We start from the raw sequence: 13,250 nt of genomic DNA, 5'->3' as shown, positions 1-13,250 counted from the left end.
GGAAGGTACTTCATTGGCACGCAAATGCACGAACGATTTGGAAAATGAAAATAGCAATTCTGCAATATCCTGTTCTCTATTTGATACAAATCTTTCCGTTTTATACTACTAGGGGGAAAAATAAAATCAGAACTGTTATTTTGTCTATCGTCATTAGAATTCCGTTTTAGATAAAAAAAAAAAAAAAACATAAATCAAATGAAATATTTGAGTTTTACGTCCCACGCATATGCCGGGTAGGCTAAAGGAGACGGTGATGATGAGAAATGAATTAAATGGACTGAAGAAAGTGGGAGGAAACCCACGCATACGGTGTTGGTCCACCACAAAGTTTACTTGGCGGGAGCTGGAATTGAATCCGGAACCCCATGCACCAGAGGTGAACGCTCTTCCAGTGAGCCACCGCGGCCCCTTAGATAAGAAACAACTAAAGAAAAAATTAAAATGAAAGGAAATATTTGTTTAACGTCCCACGATCAAGCCTGTTAGGCTACGGGAGACGATCATTGAAGCAAGTGAATGATGACAGAAGAACTAGTGGAATAAGAAAGTGGGAGGAAACGGGAGTACCCCGAGAAAACCCACGAGCACGATGTTGTCCATTAGAAACTTATTTGGATGGAACCAGGGACCCCATGCACCACAGGTAATCTCTACCACTGAGCCACCGTGACCCTCTTCACAAATAACTAAAGAGAACTGTGTACCTAACTGTTGTTGTTTCGCGAATATCTCTACTGAAATATCCGCCACATCAGTATGCGAAGTCTGTAGTGCGTGGGTTCGCAAAATTTTGTGTTCAGATAACGGGAAAACATGCGTCAGGGCATCTGGAATTTGGTTTTGTGACCCAGGAATAAATTCAATCTTGTAGTCAAAGCATTGTAACTGGAAAGACCAGCGTAACAATCTGTTATTCCAATGGCCCTTCTTCTGCAGGTAAATGTGATTGTTATGAACTAATCTAATGACAAATGATTAACTTTCTAAATATGTTTCTCATTTGTCAACAGCATGAACTACACTGATGCCCAGTTGCACCAACCGAGGATTAATCCGTGGATAGGGATTAAACTAAAGTTAATCACTGAAGTGAGTATAATGTGTTGCACCAACACTAATCTGAAGATTATATCGCCAAATAGTCGAATTAAGATTAGCCATCGAAAACGGGAGATTAATCCTTGATAACGTCGTGATCAGCTGTGAGTAGAGTGAATATGCTTGCAAAAGATTTGGATATTTTAGATGAATCCGAAGTGCTCGAACAGATAGAATATGCTATCCGACCTAGAAGAATAATGAAACAGGCAAAATCCTTTTGAGTACTTAATGCATTTCGTAATCGTTTTCGCCTGTCGAAGTATTCTGTTTTGGATATTTTACAGTGTTTTGTTGCAGGATTGCTTGCAGAAGATTAAATAAATAATTTGGCTGTTTATGTGGTTATGTGGATATAAATGGTGTTACTGTGCTTATTTCAATTGTTCCTAAAGTAGGAAAGTGATATTTGTATCAATAAATTTCTGTCATTACTACAATGGACCGATTAAAGTAGCATACTTTCACTAATTCATTTTATTATTTATAGTAGAGTTGGACATAGTAGGTTAAATTTACCTCACATTTAAGGTAATTTATAAGATTCGACCTTGCTGCAAGACACTCTCTTGGGGTCAATTATATTTTATGACATACACTACCACATTCGTTCATTTAACAGGTCTATTGGCATTTTAAATCTTTACAATTTTGGTTTTTTGGGTTGAATATGCCCTTGTATATTAAATACTGCAGAAATAAGTGTGAAAAGGAAAGTAATAAATCGAAGAAGAAAATTGAAAAATTAACTTTGTATGTCATAAACTAGAAATGCTCCCATCCTTACATTAAATCTGCTAGCATATTCTGCAAATTTTACAAAAAAAAAAAAAAAAAAAAAAAAAAAAAAAAAAAGTCATGCAGTAACCACCGTAAGAAATAACTTGATGTGTATATATTTTTAAAAAAATGTAAGCAAATTTTCATTAGAATTTCCGATGCACATTTACTGCACGGACCCATAGATCTGTAAAATTTACAGAACAAATTTGTAATAATATTTTAACAGACTAAAGTGTTACTAATCGAAATATGTTTTCTTCTTACCTGAAGACATCCCAAATACATAGCTACGTAAAAATATATTAATGAAAATCGAACCTGTTATGCGCGTACTTGACAAGGTTCTAGATTACTGGTCCCTTTTCCCATTGATCAGTAATAAAGACAGAAATCAACGTGCCCTGCGGGGCTAGTGATGGGTAAATTCCCGGGAAGATATCTTTCGGGAATATTCCCAGGGAATATTACCAAAAATGGGAATTTTCCGGGAATTTATCTACAATCACAAAGAAAATTGCATTCTATTACTATATTATAATTTAAAACTTAAATTCATTTTTATATCACAGTATATTATTGCTGTTGTCCCCAGAGGAGTCTTTAAAATGTATATTCTGAACGATGTTATGTTATTTTATTATTATTTTATATTTAGAGTACGCATAAATGGATATTTATTTACAATATGCTCTATGAAAGCAAATATGTTTCAAAAATGGTATAGTAAGACCACATACTTTTAAAGCGCTAAACAGTTTAAATTTACATGTAAGTGGATCTTCTAAACTTGACTCCACTACTGATATTATAAACATATTAAATTTTTAAATGTTATAAACAAATTAGGTTGGGTAACTGCCAGAAGACACATGTCCCACCATTTTGTCAATATTTGCGCATAAATATGTATGTTCACAATATTTACAAGATACTTTCCTATCTTTATAATTTTGCATGTAACATTGCCACACGACCTTTCTTCCTGCAGATTTCTCGAAATTTCATGCGTTAATTCACATGTGAAACAAGTCAGAGTATCTCTTCAGAAATTCAAGTCAGAGAGAGGATACAGACCGACGTCTATTACTAACAGTGGTTCAGGGTTTATTAATCGTAGTTCATCTTTATTTCTACACAACTCTACATTACTTTACAAAATAGATCCTTTTCATCATTTGTAAATTAGCACTTTGCTACTTTTGGCTATTGATTAGCTTTCGGGGGCCAGATTTTGCAGCTACTTTTTTTTTTCGATATTCTATTCCCATGCGATTGTTTTATGGTTTCATACGTTAAATTACGTTACCAAAATTAAATTCAGACAGCATTGCTGAGCGAGCGTTAGCGAGTGAAGGCGGGTTAGAGCTCCGCAGGTCACGTTGTTTTCTATCTTCGTTACCAACAATTCACTTCTTTTTTCTCACATAAATCACTTCCACTTACATTTACGGTTTGTACAAATTCCCTACTGCCCTACAAAAATGTGTTCGATACTTTCTTGACTACTTGAACACCAATATCAACTCATTTCTTCCGTAAATCATCCTACTTTTTCTAGTTTTGGCCCCCAATACCAAACAATTACCCTACTTTTAGTGCAAATGGAAATGGAACTTAAAAAATCATATTATTACTTATATAAAGTAGTCAAAGAATTTTAAATTTTTTAACCTCCAAATTCTTTAAAACCTAGAATTAAATCATAATATATTAAAATAAAGTAATTAGTCACATGGTTCTTTTAATTTGGAAGATAAAGTAAGGAAATGGAAATAAATTCTTTCCCGGGAATTTATAGGCCAGGGGAAAAAACCCGGGAATATTCCCATTTTTTAAATTTCCTCCCACCGGGAATATTTCCACTGCCGATCACTATGCGGGGCTCTAACCCCGCCTTCACTCGCTAACGCTCGCTCGGCAGTACTGTGTAAATTAAATGTATAAAGTTTAGTACAGAAAGAAATCAACCCAGCTACTAACCTACATGGGGGACCAGCAATCTAGAACCTTCCTCGCGGACTTTTCCATAAGGTAGCTATTAACCATACTATATGAAGTAAAGTATCTGAAGTCAATGTGCTAATTCATGCCGCGCAACGACAAATATCTGTACTTTTATTAGGTTAGTGTTAAGTTTAGAGTTACCCCTCCGTCTTTTTATATATAAAAATTAGGAAAATTTACAGGAGAAATGAGGTAAGAAATGATGATTTGGAGTTCTTATGTGTTGTTTAGGTATGTAACTTTGGCAGTAAAGTTATGTTTAATTCGGGAAAAGATATGTGAAAGTGGGTATTATTTGCAAGACGCGGAAGGTTCGATGATTCAGCAGCTTGCCCATTTAATCTCAAGAACAGATACCCAATAAACCCCTGCGGGGCTTCTAACCCATTCCTACTCTTACTACTACTACTACTTATACTACGGATCCGGATAGTATACTGCACGTTTTGATGTTTTTTCTGCTTTTTTGTAGGTATGAAACTGGAGGAGCAACTCTAAACTTAAGGATTAGGTTAGGATAAGTTACAAGTCAATTATCTTGAAAACAGATACATGTAAACTTTTACAGCTTGGAATAAAAAATCAGTATATTCGTATAAATATGAAGTCCTGATATAGGTATGGCATAAAAACTACTGTGCAACAACATAAAACAACTTGTGCTAGGTGGCCACTATACAGAACAAATGCTATCTAACCGAGTCGAGGCAGGGAGATGCTAGAGGACCCACACAATAGCTCAGAAGTGCATCCGATAGGAGCGAGCGCGTCAGCGACGGCGTGTACGCGCGCAAGCGAGGGTAGTGAAAACATGTGAATTTTGGTAATGATACGAGTTTCAATAGCACTTGTCATGGATTCATACTATCCACTAGTAAACATAAAATACTGCCTGCACTGTTTGCAGAAACACATTGTCGTAGTGACCACCTAGCAGGTTAGGTTGGTTAACTTACATTTAGTTAGGATATAATTCGATAAAACTCAAATACGGGTGTCTGAACTTTGATACATACGTGCCATTTCCACACTACCTTATCTGCCACTAAATCATAAGAAGTGTACCTCTCCGCCAAATAGTCCCCTCCGCCTCCATATGCAATGCCGCTTACATCGAAAACAACCAACAGCAGACACTTCCTTAACTTCAACTTTTCCCATCACATGACTTTCAAAAATTCTTCATCAGAAATCAAAATAAATTAACCAATTTACCCGGTAAATTTCCTAAAACTGATCCGGCGATACAGCACTTAACCCTTAAATTGGAACACAAATATACAAGCAATAAAAAATCGGGATATTACCTATAACGTTTTTAGTAACGAACAAATACATTATTCAACATGTAAGGTAATTTGATGCCATATATAGTGTTTCCACTATCCTCGTTTATATCTATACCCACCTTCGCTAACGCACACCCTCGCCATCGATCGGAATTGAAAAATGAAATGAAATTTTTGAGTTTTACGTCCCACGGTTATGCCGGTTAGGCTAAAGGAGACGGTGATGATGAGAGATGAATGAAATGGTGGAATGAAGAAAGTAGGAGGAAACGGGAGAACCCCGAGAAAACCCACGCACATGGTGTTTGTCCACCACAAAGTTCACTTGGCGGGAGCAGGGTTTGAACCTGAGACTCCTAGCACCAGAGGTGAACGCTCCACCACTGAGCCACCGCGGCCCCTCGCCATCGATCAGGTCACTCCTTTGCGCTCCTACCTTAACTTGCTTAGATAGCATTCATGCTTATAGTGACCATCTAGCAAGAGTTGGTTAGTGTCTTTTGCGCAATAATTCTTATCGTATACATACACTTAAGTTCCCCTAAAATGAATCTGTGCAAGGGAATGCAAGTCCTCACCCAAGAATGATTATTTAAGATACAAAAAGTCGATTTACTGAAAAAGAAGTATATATATGCAAGAAATTCGTGCTGGATGCGTACGTAAATCTGCACCGCATCACCAATTGGTAACATTATGCAAACCCGACAGTCAACTACTAAAATAAACTTTACTTAATAAAAATTACCATATTTACGTACACCAGTGCTACTTTTTGGAATGAAGTATAACCAAATGGCGACGTAAATGTAAACTTAAACCATTGCTATTTTCTTTCCAGCGGAACTGGCGAGGCGATGTAGATGTAAATCTATGTCAAAATTTGTGTTTTAAAAAGTTTGTCCGAACAGAGTCATGGGGGGCGAGACTGGGACATATAACCTCATTGTTGATGTCCCCATTATTCCCCCACTCATACTCATGTAACTGTTAAATACAGTGTAATCGTGAGACACGACAATATGATGAGTTAACCTAACCTAACCTTTCTTAACTCTGCCCTACACTTCAAAATAATGGTCTAAATATTGATTGTAAGGTAACCTAACTTACTCTACCCTACATTTGGAGCGCTTACCTCTGGTGTGTGGGGTCCCTTGTTCGATTGCAGACCAAGTAAATTTGTTTTGGACAAGATCGTGTCCGTGGGTTCTCTCACAGTACTCCCGTTTCCTCCAACATTCCCATTCCGCAAATTCTTCTATCATTCACTTCTCTCCCTTAGCCTAAATGGCATAATCGTGGGACGTTAAACTTAAAGATTTAATTTCATTTTTCTGCCATGCATTGTAAAATAATGGTAAAACATTGAACTAACGTAACCTAACCTACTCTACCCTACCCTACATTTGAAAATAATGGCAAAGCATTGAGCTAACGTAATCTAACTTACCCGTATATAAGATGCGGTCCTACAGCTTAATGTAAGATCCGAACTACATGTGCTCTCGCTGGCGGATCTTCCACGCCATTCCGCTTATTCCCCCCCTCCCAAAAAAAAAGCTCGTATGTATATATATTTTGAGATATCAGAAACATCTTCTTTTTTAGTATTTGATATTACTTTCTTTATTTTATTATTTTTTTGTTAAAGGATGTTTATACAAAAGCATTAAAACATATTTGCCTTCCCGAGCAGTCAACTTCATCCGCTTTCTTCCCATATCTAGTACAAAAGTTACCACATGCTACGCCAATCAGTTTTCAGTTGTTACTGAACTGTTTTAGCCAATCAAATGCATGATATTGCAAGACGTCATGTCATAAACGTCATAGTTTTAGACAGCTTCCGATTACTCGTGGATAAGTTAATGCTTTTTCACAAACTGTTCGTGCAATGATGTAAGATTCTTATCCAAAGATAAAAATAATCAATGGATTATCTTATCCGATCTAAATCTTCGGTTGGTGCAACCGGGCATGAGAGACTACTGGTTCCGAGATTGTGTAGCGAGATTAACAATCAAATAGCGTTCGGCTTACATACTCTATTAGACACTTTTCCTCGCCATCATATTGATGAAGGACAGCTCTAATCGCCCGTGATTTTGTACTAGATTGTACATAGGAAACTAGGAAAGTCAGGAAAGAACAGCATCATGTCCTTGGAAAGCGCACGATCATGTTCATGTGCCCATTACCACTTGCGTCAAGCTTTCAGTAACAGAAACAATGATGCAGTAATGGACGAAAAACTGTCAATGAACCTTCGATGCTAGGAAAAAATACCTAAAAAATGTTCGAGTTCTTTCACGTTTGCACAGGAGGGCAAATTGGTAATAGCCTGCACACGTCTTTGCCAAAATCCTTAGTTGAAATTAAAAATCCCCCCAAGAGTTTGTTTCTGTCTCTCCCCCATCCGTAAGAAAATAAAAAATAGAAAAAGTGAACATTTCAACAAGTCTCATCCCTGAAAGTTTTATTCCTTCCAATAGCGTATTTAAGTTACATAAACACTCTTCTGCATCTACGTATTTCACAAAGTAAATGTCTCAAGAATAACTGCAACGCGTGATTTAGTTTAAGGAATTGGAACAATAAAAGGTGCCTGTATCTTTTATTTCATTTTATTTTTTAATCTGACTTGGTTTTTTCAGCTGCTTCATATTTTCTGTGGGCAGCTAAAAACTATTTAATGACTCTTCTATGAAATACAGCAGACTTTCCTGACTGTCGGCATATTTTGAAGCAGTTCTCTGATTCACTTCAATTACCCTGACTTTCAAGGTCAATGTGAACAATGTAATACGAGCAACACTACGCTCTCATCTGCCTTTTTTGTTTCCCTTTCTTTCTTTTCTCGTTTTAAATCGGAAAATTCCGTTTTTATCCACACTGTCCCACCACCAAATAATAAACACACACAGACAAAAGAAAAAAAAGAGAGAGATATTTACCTTTTTCGCAAGCAGTCAACTATCAATCACAAGAAAACTTTCTAACGTCTGTTCCACTTTCCTGTGCAATTGAAATTTTAGGCCCAAAATGGGACTAGTTCCTTCCCTTGGAGTTTATCAGTTAAATTCAAAAGTTGAAAATGGCACCTGCAACAACATAATCACTTTATTTATTTTATTATTTATACACACAAACAGAAGAAAATCTCATTATACATACATATCCTAACTATACCTAGGTATATAAAACTACATGAACTCACTGATATAGAATAATGGGTACTTCCGCTTGGCGTGGAAAGTTGAATTTTGGTAAGATTGTAGCTTTTCGGGACTAACCCACAGGAAAACTGCCAAAAATGAATATATATATATATATATATATATATATACACATATATATAAAATTTTTGGATGAAGAAATTTTCCATGTTATTTAAATGAGGTTTTTTCCTTACCTATAATCTAATGTTTTAGGTACTTGGAATTGGAATAAAAACTTCACATTTGGCATGTTTGTACGGTTTTGTTAGCGTTACGTAAGTGTCACCAAAACTAAATTTTATGGGCAATTGAAAAAACTTCCCATGTTATTTATATGACACATCTACACCCGAAAAAACTGGGCACTTCCTGTAGGGCTACAATGATTAAATCTGTTAAAATTGTAGCCTTTCCGGACTAGACCACAGGAAAATTTCCAAAAGTGGATATTTTTAGTTTTAAGGGGGACTTAAAGGGGAATGAATAAATTTCCCACATTATTTAAATGGGTCTTCCTTTTGGACCTACTATCTTATGTTTTAGGTACTTAGAATCAGAATAAATCTTCAAATTCGGTATGCCCAAACAAAAATCCCTTCAAACTTACTTGTAAGGAAGCTTGGTGGCAGTCCAAATAAAACTCTTATTGAACTTGACTTCGGAGTATCATAGGAACCTGCGCAGACACAAATATGACTTAACTTCCACTTGGTAGTATACAAAAGACATGACCAAGTAGAAGTCAGCATTAAAAGAGGACTATGCGTGTAGCAGGATACCCTAGGGGGTGTTGTGGAAATACTACAAAGTTATATGAAAAAGAATCAAAACTGTCTTGGCAGTATGCAAGAGGTCTGGTCTGGATTTTTTTTTTTTTTTCGAAAATTAGAAATAAAGAACAACCTTCGAAAATGAAAATCCAATATCATTTCATACAATAAGTCGATACCTGGTAAATGACAAAACAAAGGCTACTGTAAAAATAAATTGCGGGTGATTAAGGACAATATTAAGAAGCAAAGGCTGATACATATGAGATGCAAGGCCGTAGGCCGAGCAAAAACTGGGTCTGGAGACAAAGCCCACACCTGGCAAAAGGCTAGTATATTATATTATATTATATTAAATGTATATATGTATATCTATATATATATATATATACTAAAATGTACATCTACACTGATGAACAGACACACGACTGATTTTGTATCCCTTCAGCAGGAAGTAAGACAAGAGAGCAAGGTCAACAAACAAAAACAAGTAAAACTGCGGGATCAACTCCACAAAAAGAATTTTGGTCACGAGTAAGCTTCAAAATATTTCGTTTAGAATGGGCCAGGCGCAACAGCGTGGCGAAGACCTTCCTTGACTGACCCAGGCCATCTATATTGAAGGTGGCTTTTCACTTTGTTCGTGGCACGAGACAATGTAAGACCATACTAATGTCCACACTAAGTCATCTCAGGCCCTTTCTGAATTTATTTTGTATTTACCGTGTGTTAATGGCGTGCCTATGAGAGTAAGTATAGCATGGAAACACTGACTTGCTGGAGTCATTTTTTAAATTTTATTTATTTATTTATTTAATTTCATTTCTTGTTATTGTTTAGATAGAAATTATAGCCACAACACAAGCAAAATATCTTAACACACATATATTTTTCTATGCTCATACAAAAACGATAACACATTATTAAGATGGTCTGGCCCACTGTGTTCTTATAGACGGACCTTCTTATATTATTATTATATACAGACATTCATTGTCAAAAGTCTAAGTATGCTTCCGTTTTTAAGAATTTTCTGCACAAAATACACTGTATCCATACAAACCTAGGTTTGTTGGACTTGCTTTGCAAAATAAACTCATCGTTCACACAAGGCAATGAAAATACACTGCTCTGTTTTCACTAAGAAAAATTTACTGAGAAATTTTGTGTTCATCGAAGTGCGTAATTTGCTTGACCAATTTATCCAACTTTTGCAAAGCTATGTAGCTCCAACAGTTTTGAAGAACATTCCAGAGATCTTCAGTGTTCGTTGGCATGTTTTCACAGACTGTCATGTGAAGTTGATCCCACAAGAGATCGATGAATAACAAATCCGGAGACTGTGGCAGCTATTTCATTTTTGTGGTGATATGAGCCCTCTTTGCTTTGCAAATAATTACTGCACAACTTGGAAAACTGTTTGGAATTATTATCCTGTTGTAGTACAAAGTTACGGCTCAAACTCCGCCGCGTTTTTAATGGAATTGCATGCCTCACTTAAATGTTGTGATGCACGTTTTTGTCTATTATTCCGTTGATTTGAACTAAACCACCAAATTGATTGCCTGTAAAACGTCCCTATATAGTGGCAATGTCTTTTCTATGTTTTACTCTAAGCATTGTTATTTGACCTTATTAGAAATTGTTATTTCTGGATAACCAGTCTCTTTCTGTACAATGTTAACACAAATTTGTGACTATCCTTCAGAGTCTGATGCACTTCATGGACTAATGTCTGCAACTACTGAGCGATTTTTCGCAGACAATAGCTTTCCTTTCTCAAAATAACCACTTGGGCAATTGATTCGGCACTTAATACACAGTTTCTTTTCTGAATTTTATAGTGCTTACACGTTATTCACACTATGTTAATGGTTGACGAGAGTGAAAATAGCACGGTTGAATACCAGAGATTCGCATCTAATTTTAGTCATATACGACACGATTCAATAGCGCACATACACCACTGATGTTGAAACCATGTATCAGCAGATAAAGCACAACATTAGTTATCTGTTCGTTAGTTCTGTTTGCTGCAAAGCAGCTTTTCTTAATAAATGTGTCTCAATGTAAACAGAATCATGCAGTTTTTGTATTCTTATATGAACAATATCGTTTTCTTTACAAAACGAATCCAATAAACAGCGTTTTGTATAGACACAATAGGCTGTATTCATAAAGTTGAAGGATATGCTTCCAAGTATAAGGTTGAAGTAAAAAGTTGTGCTTCAGAGTATAAGGTACAGGTACAAGCATATCCTGTTTTCTGTATTCATAATGATTACCTTATACTCGCAAGGATATCCTTCGTTGTTTAAAGTAAATGGTATCAGAACAATTGAGCATCTAGATACACGAATAACTCGATTATTACAAAATACTACGAAAAAAACTGAAAATGATACAGCATAAGGAATCTTCATTACAAACTACAATAACTAATAAATATTAATTGCTTGTGAAGTTATAGTGTAAGGTGTATAAACTGCCTGTTGAAAAATTTACTGCTTGCAAAGTTTAACAATCACAGTAATCATTACAGGCTGTCTACAATAACACTCAAGTTCCTTCTTATTTCTTGTCCTTTACAACGAAGAGCAAGTTCATCATAATCATTGAGTTGATGATGATGATGATCATCATCATCTGCTACTTCCTCATCCGGTTCAAAATCCGGATCGCCTTAAGTTTTTGCAATATTATGGAGCACAAAACACGCAACAATTATTTTCGAAACATTTTCCAAGTCTGCACGGTAAACGTACTGCACGATTGGAAATCGAAGTTTCACTTGGCCAAAACACCGCTCGATTATTATTCTCTCCTTTTTCAAAAGTTTGTTATATTTCATTTCAGAACCAGGAGCAGGACTTGTAAACGGAGTCATGAGGCATGATTCTATACCATACCCATTGTCACCACGTAGTACAACATTCGCTTTGTTTCTTAATAGTAACCAAACCTCTGAATTTTTTCATATTCTTCAATCATGCACAGATCCAGGCCAGTTAACATCAACACTCGTGAACATTTCTCTGGTGTCACAAGTTGCTTGTACATCCAGATTAGGTTTACCTTTCCGGTTTATGTACTCATCTCCGTGGAATTTTCAGTATTCCTACTTGGGCACAGTCAACTACACCAATTGCTGTGGGAAACCTAAATTTGCTTTGCCACAACTGTTTAGCCTGCATTATTTCACTGTTGGTAGAAGGGAACTTTATCAATTCATGTGCTTGCTCAATGATGTTGTCAACCACTGCATTTACAGTCCGAGATACCGTAGCCCGACTAACATTAAGCTCCTCTGCGATTCCTTTTTGATAGCCGGGATCAGCGAGACAGAGTAAACGTATTTTCATTTTATGTACGGAGGACAGCGAATCTCCCCGAGTTTCTGGATTTGCACCAACAAATCTATCTGTAAGCCACATTTAGTTGTCTTCTTCAAAACGGTATAGTTATTTAAAATCACGAACACGTGCAGGTAACCGGAGTTTGTAATGTTTAACATCCCTTAGGTGAACAATATCCATCACACTTCAAAACATTTAACTGCAACAGTGAGTTTGCTACTGACCACACTCATAATTTTTGAAGAACATGCTTTTCAACTAAAGTAAAAGGTAAAGATTATGAATACCCTTTTACTTCGATGTGATTATGAATACTTTTACACCAGCGAACGACATCGCAGAATTACAGAAGTCATAATATCCATCCGACACGTAATGTTGAGCAACACATGAGTGGAATTGCAATATCGTCTGAATACCCTTCGGGCAACGGAAGAATCACACGCAGAAATTTATTAATTGTATAAACAAAAACTTGAATATGTTACAGGCAATTCACGATAAAAAGTATTTGTCTATGTATCATATTCGATGCCTTATGAATATTTGTAATCAGGGAAAGAATTCTGGGACACCCTGCACATATATAGTTTTACCACCAAGTTTGAAGAACTTCTTCCTAATACTGAAATAGACAGACCATGAGGACCTTTTTCTAACTTAAAAACTAAGAACTAAATTATATATTTATTTTCAAATTGGTTTAAGGTAATTATTGGTACACAG

The 13,250-nt window shown here is 36.1% G+C and overlaps 1 long non-coding RNA gene across 2 annotated transcripts in view; it reads right to left on the bottom strand.

The window, feature by feature from the left end:
* The window catches only part of LOC145674478 (uncharacterized), a 134,154-nt gene extending 125,881 nt beyond the window's left edge, over positions 1-8,273 (bottom strand). The window contains exon 1 of one of the 2 annotated variants that reach the window (XR_014128952.1): positions 8,135-8,273. This is a non-coding gene — a long non-coding RNA (uncharacterized LOC145674478). Of the gene's footprint in view, positions 1-6,630; positions 6,705-8,134 lie in introns of those variants that run through there. The other variant, XR_014128953.1, reaches the window with a different exon arrangement.
* Between the last annotated feature and the right edge of the window lie 4,977 nt (positions 8,274-13,250).

Source organism: Thermobia domestica, chromosome 17, assembly GCF_964235325.1.
Source record: "Thermobia domestica chromosome 17, izTheDome1.hap1.1, whole genome shotgun sequence".
Lineage (NCBI taxonomy): Eukaryota > Metazoa > Arthropoda > Insecta > Zygentoma > Lepismatidae > Thermobia > Thermobia domestica.
This window is presented reverse-complemented; position numbering and strand designations above follow the sequence as displayed.